Source organism: Triticum urartu, chromosome 4 (genome assembly GCF_003073215.2).
Source record: "Triticum urartu cultivar G1812 chromosome 4, Tu2.1, whole genome shotgun sequence".
NCBI lineage: Eukaryota > Viridiplantae > Streptophyta > Magnoliopsida > Poales > Poaceae > Triticum > Triticum urartu.
The window spans coordinates 517,175,064-517,188,751 of record NC_053025.1 but is presented as its reverse complement, the minus strand read 5'-3'; positions in this window follow the sequence as shown (position 1 = coordinate 517,188,751).

The following is a 13,688-nucleotide window of genomic DNA, read 5'->3' as shown; positions in this document are numbered from 1 at the left end:
AGGGCCAACGCCTCGCACACATGCGCGTACGTGTACGAGTGAAACGCGCATCGCTCGACCCCCGACCTCCCACCGTAACCGGGAACTCCCCGAAATTTTCCTCCCCCTCGCTTCTACCACAGTTTTTTCCGTCATGGATGGCCCAAAGAATGTCATGCAGCTGCGTCTCCGACCCGCCCGGGACGAAAAGCCCATTTTCTGTCATGCTTTTTTGTCATAGAAGTAGGAGCCCACCACATCTATGATGATACCGGGTTTTGTCACAATAATCATCATAGAAGTTTCACATGTATGACAAAAAAATTTGTTTGGCCCAAAATGTCACGGATGTGTCTTTTTTTGTAGTGTTTGGTGCTCATTGCGGAGCATGTCATTCTCGTCCATAAGTTTCTTGATGATGACGCCGGTCATCTTCAACAAGGCACTAGTCTCCTCCTGCTGGTCTGCACTTCGGACGATCTTCTCCCTCAGCAGGCCGCGCTCGGCCCGGAGCCTCTCATTGCCCTCGCTTAGTTGCCGGATGACGCCGGTAGCCTATTCAAACGAGGCTTTCGTGTCGTCCTGCAACCTCGCCCAGCCGGAGATATGATCCATCTGGCTATGCATGATCGCATGCATGCGCCTGTAACAGTCGTCGCCTGCCCGCGAGAAATTTTCCTAGGCTGCCGCGGCGCGGCGGGACATCTTTGCTGCATTCGTGGCGTGGCGGGACATCTCTGCTGCTTTCGCGGCGCGGCCGGACCAGTCTGCTGCATCGACGGTGCGGCGGGACCTCCGTGCTGCTTCAGCGACGCGGCGGGACATCTGTGTTTCTACTTCCGCGCGGTGGGCAATGTTGGCTGCTCTCGCAGCAAGGCGGGACATCTCTCGTGCATCCGCTTCCATGCTCGCCTCTCCCTGGTGGCAATCTCTCGACCGAGAACTCACGCTGGCCATGGCAGACGCAAGGGAAGGATGCTGAATGACTTGTTTGTTTTTTGTGGATGAGGAATTGAGGAGGAATGTGCAGTCATCTTGGCATACTAGTATTTATAACCGAGTACTAATACGCTCCTAAGTGGGAAACCGTTTAGGTTGTGATCGGTGTGAACATGTTTGCAATTCAATATACTCCCCTTTTGTAAGGCCCCACTTTGGAAAGGTGCATGCATGCAACCATTTCATTGGTTGAATTGAAAGCCACTATTGTTGGTGCCATGGCTAAAAAATTAATATACTTCATGCGTGCTTTTTCATTGGCTGCATGCATGTGAGAGAGTGCATTGGGAGTGGAATGAAAGAATTAATGTGAGCAAATTACTATGTGTCTTGGTCTAAGAGAAATTGTCTTTAGGCCTAATAAACCCGGATGGAGGGAGTAGCGTGGTACTAATACGCTCCTAAGTGGGAAACCGTTTAGGTTGTGATCGGTGTGAACATGTTTTGCAATTCAGTATAGCATGGTACTAATACGCTCCTAAGTGGGAAACGTTTAGGTTGTGTGAACAGGTTTGCAATTCAATATAGCATGGAGTAATTTGCAATTCAAAATTTAGTTTTTCCATTTTATAAGGCTCAATTTGGTTGTTCCCCAACACATGTTCAGATTCCAAGCTGCATTAAATCATTGCATGCAAGTATTAAGAGAAAATTGACCAATGCATGTACTTTATGCATGCATGCATTGCAATTAATGCATTGATAAACATAATTTTTTGAGAAAAACAAGAGCATTAATTAGGTGCTTTTGCAAACTACAAAAAATATTCCACCACTCACCATCTTGGTTGGTGAGATTTTTGAATTAAGCCCTATAAACCGGAAAGGAGGGAGTACTGCTGTGTACGTGCAATAACGGGCACCGTCGTACACATATCTTATGGTTAATAGGGCGTTCGACAAGAATAGCCGCGTGGCGAGCTCTAGGCTAGTCTTTTTTTCAGACGCATTAAACCTATCTCTCGGGACTTCTCGCACGCACCATCGTGCCACCCTCAAAAACTTGTACTCTGAGTTTAGTAGTACGTTATACAGGAAGAGAAGAGGTGCACGCACGCACTCGTCTTCTCACACACGCGTCTTTTTTTTTCTCGAAAAGGAGGATGATGACCCCCGGCCTCTGCATCTGGGAGTCACACATGCATCTGTAGCTATGAATTGTAGTGTTCTCAAACATCCGATTGGCTCTATCATGGATGTACCTATATACTAAAACATGTCTAGATACATCTATATTTTGATAAATGGAAGGCATGTATTGTGGAACGGAGGGAGTGCTTGTCATCAAAATGGATAAAAAGGGACGTATCTAGAACTAAAATACGTCTACATACATCTCCTTTTATCCATTTTGATGACAAGTAGTACTTCTTACCCAAAGTAACTTTATATCCAACAGACACAAAGGGGTTGTTTGGTTTGTGACTAACTTTGCCAAAGATTGCCACACCTAAGGTTAGGCAAGTTTGACCAACTTAGGTGAGTGTTTGGTTCAAGCCACACCTTAGGCAAGCCACACTTGGACCCCACATGGCATACACACAAAAAGTGTGGCAAGATTCCCTTAGGCTTGCCAACTTGTGGCTCTTATTTTGATGAACTAACCTTATTCAAGTTTGGCAAAAATGTGTGACAAAGTATGGCAATGCTAGTCCTAAAACCAAACAGCCCCAAAATATCCGTGCGACTGTTGGAAATTACTGATCTGATGTCGAAGTAATTGTTGCATCGCCACCAAAACCCACCATTTCTTAAGCTAAAGTAGACCAAGGTAATCCCTATATTAGCATATTAATAAGATAAACAAAAGGCACTATAGAAACATTTAGGACGTGAGCTTGTCAATCTTAATGTGGAGGGACACAAGCTTAGCCCCGGCCAGCAGCTTGGGCAGAATTGTCAAGAAGGTCAGCTCCTGCACGTCGACGTCGCTGGGATCCTTGCTGCTTGTCACCTCCATTTCCACCTTGACGGCGTCGGTCGTGCCTTTGGGCTCCCTCGCTGGGTCGTTCGCCCACAGCTTGGCCACGTAGTGCGGTAGTGGGGACGCCCCCTCTCTGATGCAGACGACCGACACGGCGATAGGCGCGCCGATGTCGAGCATGCCGCTGACCAAGAAAAACGCGCGGTGGTCCTCCTCCGCAAATAGCAAGAGTCGTGGCTCTGACAGTGGCATTGCAGCTGGAGCACCTTGCCGTACTGGATCCTATGCACGGGCATGGGATGCGCAGTGCTGGTGTGGTGGTAGAGCGCCGGCGGCTGGCCTTCGTAGCCGCAGACGGGCACGGGGCATTTGCAGGGCGCGAGCGGACACACGCTCTGGTGATCGGCGAGCTTGTGGTAAGTGACGTAGAGCCCACAGCCTTCGTGCGGGCACTCCACCGTCACCGATGAAAGGACAGAGTCCACCGTCGTGTTCCACACGTCGAAGCCACCGCCGTGCTCGCACTTCTGGCACTGCCGCTGGTTCCCGGGGCGCTCGACGCGGCAGTCCGCGCACGCCAGGTGCCCTCCCTTGCACTGCAGAAATCAATCGAACAACACATCAATCAAGAAACATGCACCTTGCTCAATCAGCCGAACAGACGAGGTGTATTCGTACCTCATACACTGAAGGCGTCAAGGGGCGGATGCACAAGGGGCAGTGGAGCACGGTGAGGTCCATCAAGACCTTAGAGAGCTCCATCGTCGGGTCCTGTTCGGTCTGCATGATCTCGCCCTCCTCGTGCACAACCATCTCTCGACATGGGCCGGGGTATTACAAAGCTTTACCGTCACATATTTTATACTACTTCAAGGTGCATTAAATCAACACCTGCAAGTACTCCCTCCGGTCCTTTTTACTACGCACATTAGCTTTGTCTGAAATCAAAGTTTGCTAAGTTTGACCAAATTTATATTAAAAAATATTAACATCTAATAAATATAATATGAAAATATATTTCGAGATGGATCTAATAATAAATATGTTGTTATGTGAATGTTAGTAATTTTTTGTATAAATTTGGTCAAAGTTGGATGAGATTGACTTCAGACAAACCTAATAAGCAGAGTAAAAAGGACCGGAGGGAGTATCAAAAGGAGAGTCACGGCATGCATGCATGCGTTGTAATTAATGCATCGGTAAACGCAAATTATTGAAATATATCGAGTGCAGTGCTTTGATGTGTCGCGTCAACTCGTACATCAACGAGAAGTTTGATTATCCTCTCCCTCGCGGACTTAACTGCACCTGCCTTTGGCTGTATGACAGGTTGGCCACACACCTGTCGGGCCCACCTGTCATACACGCAAAGGCAGGAGCGTCCCTCCCTCGCCCATGAGTGTGGTGGCTGGCAAGACTAGGAGAAGCTTTCGCTACACGCTCTCCCTCCCGCACGCGGTGGACATGCAGCAGTTCAATCGGTGTTAGATGGCCAGAAGCGTAGTGTAGTACTCCTCCAGTGCAGTAGTACTCCATCATTGTTCGACTTCCCGAAGAGGCGAAGAGCCAAGCGTAGACCGGACGCTCGTGTGGCAGTTTCATGTTTAGACTAGTCTAGGATAGAGTCTACCATGCCTGTAAGCTTAAAATCGTTGGGGTCGGCTCCATGCTATGTGGCCGTCTCGAAGTTTAAAAAAATCAAAATAGTCTTCTGGCCCTACCTGACACCCTGGTGATTGTAGTTTGCACGCTCTTCTGGTCAAGACAGGAATATATATTTTAATTTGTTTTTTTCGAAAAGGGGGGACTCCCCGGCCTCTGCATCAGAACGATGCATATGGCCACATATATTTTAATTTGTGGTGGGTAAATGTTAGAGGTTGCAGCAAATATATTGTACACTGCGGGTCTTTCAGCCAAGTTTAGAGGCAAGCATGTGAGGCCAGTGCTATGATGTGTCGCGTCAACTCGTACAACGAGGAGAAGCTTGATTTTACTACACGCCTTCTCCCTCACCCATGCGCGCGGTTGCTCGCAAACGAGGACATGCTTTTGCTTAGTAGTACTTCTACAACAAGTTATCCGTCCCGCTCGCGGTGCATGGACATGCAGCAGTGGATTCGACACTGTAGAAGCAGTAGTAGTAACATCATTGTTCGTCTTCTCGAAGAGGCGAAGGGCCAAGCGTAAACCGAATGTTGCAGTTGCGAACATTGGAGCACGCATATAGCCAGGCTCTTGCATGAGACGAAATTTCTATGTGAGCCCACTATTGTACTAGTACGTACAACTACTTGCTAGTATAGCCCCACCACTCCAATCCATCTACTCCCAAGTCTCTGTGCAACACTGCTCACTCCAATCCAAGACCAAGTGACCAGAAGCCACAAGCAACTATGGAGGCGATGGACGCGAGCGGCAGTCAGCTCTGCCAAATCATCCAAGGCGCCGGCCTACGGCCCCGCACCGCGCAGCGTTTCCAGACGGTGCTGGTGACCGCATGCATCGTTCACACGGTTATCACCGCCGAGGGAGGAAACCCACAGCTGCCGGAGAGGCCCGATCCTCTGCCCGTGTCGTTCTCTCCGACACAGCGCCGGCTCGGGAGGTCCTCCGATCCTTCTTCCTCCCTGCCGTATTGTCTGCAGATCCTCCCTGCCACTGCCGACATCCCGGCGACCCTCAGGTATAAGTTCTTCGAAAGCGGCCTTGCTCTACTGCCCCAGCTCCCCACGTGTCTGCATGTGCATCTTTTTCTACTCCCATCAGCTCTTCCAAAGCCACCTAAATTTTTAGTATTATTAGAGGTAAAGCTACTTCATGCATTCGAATCTAGGGCTTTGTTGAAACAACGAATAAAGGGGGTGAGGGAGTCCTAGATTAGGGGGTGTTCGGATAGCCGGACTATACCTTCGGCCGGACTCCTGGACTATAAAGATACAAGATTGAAGACTTCGTCCCATGTCCGGAAGGGACTTTCCTTGGCGTGGAAGGCAAGCTTGGCGATACGGATATGTAGATCTCCTACCATTGTAACCGACTTTGTGTAACCCTAACCCTCTCCGGTGTCTATATAAACCGGAGGGTTTTAGTCCGTAGGACAACATACACAACAACAATCGTACCATAGGCTAGCTTCTAGGGTTTAGCCTCTCCGATCTCATGGTAGATCTACTCTTGTACTACCCATATCATCAATATTAATCAAGCAGGACGTAGGGTTTTACCTCCATCGAGAGGGACCGAACCTGGGTAAAACTTCGTGTCCCTCCCTCCTATTACCATCCGGCCTAGACGCACAGTTCGGGACCCCCTACCCAAGATCCGCCGGTTTTGACACCGACATTGGTGCTTTCATTGAGAGTTCCTCTCTGTCATCGCCGTCAGGCTTGATGGCTCCTACGATCATCGATAGTGATGCGGTCCAGGGTGAAACTTGTCTCCCCGGACAGATCTCTGTCTTCGGTGGCTTTGCACTGCGGGCCAATTCACTTGGCCATCTGGAGCAGATCGAAAGCTATGCCCCTGGCCGTCAGGTCAGATTTGGAAGTTTAAACTACACGGCTGACATCCGCGGGGACTTGATCTTCGACGAATTCGAGCCACTACCGAGCGCGCCGCACTGCCACGACGAGCATGATCTAGCTCTGCCGCCTAACAGTGCCCTGAAGGCCGCACCTGCATCGGCTTCGACCCTTAATTCGGAGCCAACCGCGTCGACCGAGGATGGGTGGATTGACGCCGCCTCGGGGCCGCGATCCTAACGGAGATTGAGCCGAACACCAGCCCCGCACTCCGCGAGACTCATGATTCCAAGGAGCCGGACTCCTCTCCGGACTCCGAACCATTCGCGCCTCTGCCGATCGAATCCAATTGGGTGCCGATCATGGAGTTTACTGCCACGGACATCTTTCAGCACTCGCCCTTTGGTGATATTATAAAATCACTAAATTCTCTCTCTTTGTCAGGAGAGCCCTGGCCGGACTACGGTCAACGAGATTGGGGCGCGGACGATGAAGAAATTCAAATCCCACCCACCACCCACTTTGTAGCCACTATCGATGATTTAACCGACATGCTCGACTTCGACTCCGAAGACATCGACGGTATGGACGCCGATGAAGGAGACGATGAAGAACCAGTGCCTATTAGGCCCTGGAACGCCACCTCGTCATATGACGTATACATGGTGGACGCACCAAAAGATGACGACGAGAAGCGGAAGGATGCACAGAAGGCTTGTTCCCTCGAAAAGCAGTGAAAGCGGTGATGCAAGCGCCGCCCCAAATCCCGCCTCGATAGAAATAGCGACCTCACAGACCCAGCGCTGGAGCAGGGCGAACCGCTGCTGGACAACGGCAATCCGGATAATCAAACCGAACAAACAAATCCTATCAAGGATAATGGTCCGGATGACATAACGCCGGACAGACACCCGGAGCAGCAGACTGCCCGTAAAAGGCTTGTTGCCACCGCGAGGAGTCTGAAAAAGCAGAAGCAAAGGCTCAAGGCCACGCAAGACACACTCCAAATCAGATGGAGTAAAATACTCAACACTGCAGCAAGGTACGGCGACAATCGCCCCTCCAAGAGCTACCCAAAGCGGAAGCTACTACCCGAATTCGATGAGGAGGCCTTAGAACCCCCACAACCAAATATCAAAGCAGCCACCTGGTCGGATAGACGACCCCTCTACCAACACAGAGCGGCATACAATGCCGCTCACAATATAATACGCGACCCATGCGAGGGCTCGCACCCAAAGGACGGCACAACAAGATCCATCTATGGACCACGCAAGCGCGCCCCTGCATACAATGCAACACAACAAACATCCGAACAACGCGGTACACCCAGCTACAAGGGTGCCGCACACCCCCTATGTTTCACCGATGAGGTGCTGGACCACGAATTTCCAGAGGGATTCAAGCCCGTAAATATAGAGGCATACGACGGAACAACAGACCCTGGGGTCTGGATTGAGGACTACATCCTTCATATCCATATGGCTCGAGGAGATGATCTCCACGCCATCAAGTACCTACCCCTCAAGCTCAAAGGGCCAGCTCGTCACAGGCTCAAAGGCCTCCCCGAAAGCTCCATTGGAAGTTGGGAAGAACTCGAAGATGCCTTTCGGGAAAATTTTCAAGGGACTTATGTCCGACCTCCGGATGCGGACGATTTGAGTCATATAACTCAACAGCCCGGAGAGTCAGCCCGAAAGCTTTGGAACATGTTTCTTACTAAAAAGAACCAGATTGTCGACTATCCGGACGCCGAAGCCTTGGCAGCTTTCAAGCATAGCGTCTGTGACGAATGGCTCGCCAGACACCTCGGCCAAAATAAGCCGAGAACGATGGCCGCATTAACAAACCTCATGACTCGCTTTTGCGCGAGTGAGGACAACTGGCTAGCCAGATGCAGCACCAGCGACCCCAGTACATCTGAAGTTAGAGATGGAAACGGGAAATCACGGCGCAACAGCAATAACAAACGCCGGAATAAAGAAGACATCACAAAGGGCATGGCAGTAAATGCCGGATTCAAAAGCTCTCGGCCAGGTCAAAAGCCGCCCCCTAAAGGCACTAGGGATGAATTGTCCAGCCTCAACAAAATTCTGGACCAAGTATGTCAGAGTCATAGTACCCCTGATAAACCTGCTAATCATACCCATAGAGAATGTTGGGTCTTCAAGCAGTCCGGCAAGCTCAACGCAGTACACAAGGGGGAGGATACACCAAGTGAAGACGAGGATGAGCCCCCCAAGCAAGACACGGGGGAACAAAAGAAATTTCCACCAGAAGTCAAAACAGTAAACGTGTTACACGTAATCAAGGGAAAAAACAATGCGGCACTCCCAGGAAAATATACCCAAGTGCCTGTCACCACAAAGTCCTGCCACTAGTCATCTCAACCGATCACTTTCGACCATCGCGATTACTCAGCAAGTATCCGACATGCAGGATGGGCTGCCCTGGTATTAGACCCAGTAATTGGCGGATATCACTTCACAAGAGTCTTGATGGACGGCGGCAGTAGCCTAAACCTAATATATCAGGATACAATCCGCAGGATGGGGTTAGACCCAACACAAATTCGCCATAGCAATACTACCTTTAAAGGAGTAACGCCAGGCCCAGGGGCTCGTTGTACAGGCTCCCTCCTACTACAAGTTATTTCGGCTCCCCCGATAACTTCCGTCGCGAGCATTTAACTTTCCACATCGCTCCGTTTCAAAGTGGCTATCAAGCACTGCTCAGATGCGAAGCTTTCGCTCGCTTTAATGCAATACCACACTACGCCTCCCTAACACTCAAGATGCCTGGTCCACGTGGCATCATTACAGTGCACGGAAATATCAAGCGATCTCTGCGCGCCGAAGAGAGTGAGGCTGCCTTGGCAGCCGCATGCTAAAGGCGCCCGGACAAGCGAGAGCATCCAATAGGTCGTCAAGACCTCAGATACAACTAATCGAGTCCGGCGCCGCTACTTATACCGAATAAATGGTCACACCCCTATTTGTCAATACAAGGGGCTCAACACGCGCAGACGAGTGGCAATTTCTTCTCATCTTGAATTATACATGGTTTCTTTAACAAACTATCTTTTTGCACAACAACTTTTTCACCTAAATTCCTCTCTTTTACAGACGATCATCGTGCCACACCCGTCCAGGATACGGCACAACGGAGACACAGGCGCAGACGTGCAGCAGGGACCCGCTCCTAGGATTCTTTTTAGATTAAGACCCTGTGTAAACCTTTCTTACTGTCTCTTGTTGATACATATCCACCATTGAGAAGGATGCTGACGTCTTGGCATGTGGCCACGCCAGAACAATGCACATACCTGGACACAAGGGGCTTCTTACAAAGGCCATTATTTAGGCCCAGTTTATACCACAAAGACCGAATACCTTAGGGAGTGTTTGGCGTCGCGAGTTTGGCCCTGTATGCATCAGCTCCGAATCATTGTCTTTGGTCAAATGTTGGGTTTGCCCGGCTCCTGTGTTTTGGTGCCTTACGTTCCGCTTTACCGGCTAAGGTAGCACCAGGAGAACTACTGCGATTGTGCCCTGGTTCATCCGGACGAGCACCTCAGTAGAGAAAGCCAAAAACTGACTGTCATGATATAGCGTGAGACTGGTCAACCACTCGATGACCTATTGGAATGTTAGAATTCCTCCGCCTTAATGAAGGGCCGTTTCCGGCCAGGCATGTACGCACCCCGGGATCGGGAAAGTGCGGAGCCACCAGGGGCTATTTAGTAGCCCCACTGTCAAACTCCTATGGATAAGTGAAAGTGCTAAAGCATTATAGTCTGGTTTCCTCGCTCGCTCTGCTATCACCTCCTTAATAGGACCAAGACGTTGGGTTAACTGTGAACGCGTGTTTTTGCGAGCACCTCCGCATTATATGCGTGAGGGTTGAAGCCGACGGCTGCAATCTTTCAGGTTATACACATGTATACATAAACGGCCGCCCTGGAGGCATCATATTACTTTCAGGCAAAAGTATAAAAATAGCCTTATAAAAATTTATAAAAGCATTTTGCTTACAATGAGATTACATATCACTCAAACATAATATTTTTTTGAGCACTGGGTCTCTATCAAACGAGCACCCTCAAGAACTTCTTCAAAGTAGTGCTCAGCAGCCCTTCGACCTATGGCCGAATCTCACGCTGCAACAGTGGTAGCATCCATCTCCGCCCAGTATGCTTTAACACGGGCAAAGGCCATCCGTGCGCCCTCTATGCACGCCGACCTCTTCATCGCATTAATGCGCGGCACCACGTCAAGGAACTGCTGCCCCAAGCTGAAATAGCTGTTCGGTTTTGACCTTTCCGGCCATAGCTGATCCACAACAGACCTCATGGAGAGTCCGGACAACCTATTTAGTTCGGCCCATTCGGCTAATTGGTCAGTCAACGAAAGCGGACGCTCGGGAGAATGGAATTATCTCCAAAACAGCTGGTCTACTTCACGGTCCGTCTGACCCTGGAAATACTTGGCCGCATCGGCAGCGCTCGCTGCCAAATCCATATATAAATCCTCCAAATTCCACAGTCGATCCAGAGGGGCATACCGTGGATCTCCGAACTTCCTCTGCAACATAAAGGATTTCCCAGCTACAATATCCCCGGCTTCCCGCAGCTCCTCCTTCTTTGCCCTCATAGCAGAGCGGAGGTCCTTTTTCATCGCAGCAGCCTTCTCAAGGTCTGATGCCTTCGCTTGGTTTTCCTTTTCAAGAACCCGGCAACGGTCGGCGGCGGCTTTTAATTCTATGGCCATCTTGTCTCGGCTCTCGCCATGCGCGGCCTTCTCAGCTTGCAACTCTTCGGCCGCCTTCAAAGCAGCCGCATTACCCAACCTCGCTTGTTCCTTGGCTCGGGCAAGTTCTGCCCGCAAGGCTTCAACAGTGGCCGCTCCATCTGCAGTCACAACATATTAAAGATACTAGCATCATGCTGCTCTTCCTATGTGGCGTTTACCAGGTAATGACACTTACCCTGTGCCTCGTCAAGCCTTTTGTTAACAAGCTCGATGTCGGCGTCTGCCACATCCAACCGCCGTCCTAAATGGGCAAAATCGCTAGTCCGGCTAGCCACCGAAGCTTCCATCACCTGCACATAGAGGCAGTATGGTTATTACCTGGGAATATGATCCTCTATTCGTCGTCGTTTCCGACAACAACCAGAGTCTCAGGGGCTACTATCTACACAGGGCACACCTAGCATGTGCAGGACTATCATACATTCTTTTACGTACCTCAAAGCCTGTCAGTAGACTCATAAAAGCTTCATGCAATCCGCTTTCGGCGGACGATATTCTCTCCATCACCGTATTCATCAGCACATGGTGTTCATCTGAGATGACCGCTCGCCCCACCAATTCCCTCAGAACATCCGATCGCACACTAGACGGTGCCGGACTCTTTTGTCTGCTCTCTTCGGGAGCCGGACACTGGGAGCTTCGGGGGTCAATGGGATTATCTTCTGGCCTAACCGGACTCGGAGAGGCCCTCCGCGACGACACTTCAGGGTCGCTCGCTTCCGGAGCGGAGGAGTTCGGAGGAGGCATTTCGCTCTCCATCATCTCTGGAAGAAGATCCCCCGAAGACGAGCTCATTTGAGAGGGGCTAAGGCCCGAACTGCAAAGACATATGCGGTGGTTATTTTCTCAGAAGAAAACGATGGCATATTTGTACTATTAAAGTATTTCGGGTCACTTACGACTCGCGGGAGAATTGATCCCCCCGCGGACTTTGTGCGGCAACAGCGCCCCCCAAGGTAGGACACTCTGTGGGAGACTTCTTCTCCCGTTTGGAAGCTTCAGCTTCCGAATCCCCGGGCGCAGTCCTTTTCCTCTTCTGGTCGTCTTCCTTCATGGAGACGCTTGCTCCCTCGGTTAGAATGGGCAGCGTTGGGGGCCGCGTCCGCCCGTATTATCCTCTACAATATCTTCCTCCAAGGGCTCCGGGAAAGTGCGGTCTGGAGCATCTTTTCCAATACCGGATTTTCCAATCCCTCAGGGAGAGGGGCCGAACACCGAATCAACTTCGCCTTTGTTAGCCAGTCCTGGTCAAAAAGCGAACCCTCAGAAATAACTTCGTAACAAAGGAGAGATAGTATGTTTGGCCGAAAGATGCCTTACCTGTTCGGCAGCGCGGTTACTACTCAGGCCCACATCCTCGGTGATTTCCGGACACTCCACCTGAGGTTCGAAGAATGACTTGTACATCTCCTCGTACGTCAGGCCGAGAAAATTTTGAATGACACGCGGTCCCTCGGGATTGAACTCCCACAGGCGAAGAGGCCGGCGTTTGCAAGGCTGGACTTTACGAACCAGCATAACTTGTATTACCGCAACCAAACTGAAATCTCCATTGAAGAGATCTCGAATGCGGCTTTGCAGTATAGGCATGTACTTGGCTGGACCCCAGCTCAGACCTCTACTGATCCATGACATCAGTTGTGGTGGAGGGCCCGAGCGGAAAACAGGGGCGGCCGCCCACTTGGCACTTCTAGGAGCCGTGATGTAGAACCACTCCTGTTGCCACAATTCAGACACCTCTGGGATGGAACCTTTGGGCCACGGAGCTCCCATCATCTTGCGTATTGAGGCACCTCCACACGCTGCATGTTGCCCCTCGATCATCTTCGGCTTTACTTCAAAGGTCTTGAGCCATAGGCCAAAGTGAGGGGTAACCCGGAGGAAGGCCTCACACACGACAATGAATGTCGTGATATGAAGAAAGGAGTCCAGAGCTAGATCATGGAAGTCTAGCCCGTAATAAAACATCAAACCCCTGACAAAAGGATCCAGAGCAAGGCCTAGACCTCGGAGGAAGTGGGAAACGAACACGACGTTTTCGTTGGGTTCGGGGGTGGGGACGGCCTACCCTCGGGGAGGCAGCCGATGCAAGATCTCGGCGGTCATATATCTGGCCTCCCTCAACATTTTGATGTCTTCCTCCATGATGGAGGAAGGCACCCATCGGCCTTGAAGGCTAGATCCGGACATGACTGAAGGTTTGGAGCACCTGACCTGAACTTTGGGCATTTGAGCTTGAGGTGGGGGAAGGATTCGATTGAGCACGGGAGGGAAAAATAAAAGCCTTGTCCCTTTATAAAGAGGGTGAATATCAAGCGTCCTCTCCGTGTCCGTTTGGACTTGCCTATAATTTAGGAGTCCTAGAAGCGGTTGGGTTACCCACGCCCGTATTGATGAGAATCCCGGAATAAGGGGACACGATCTCTGCTTTAACAAGACGTGCCAAGGAAA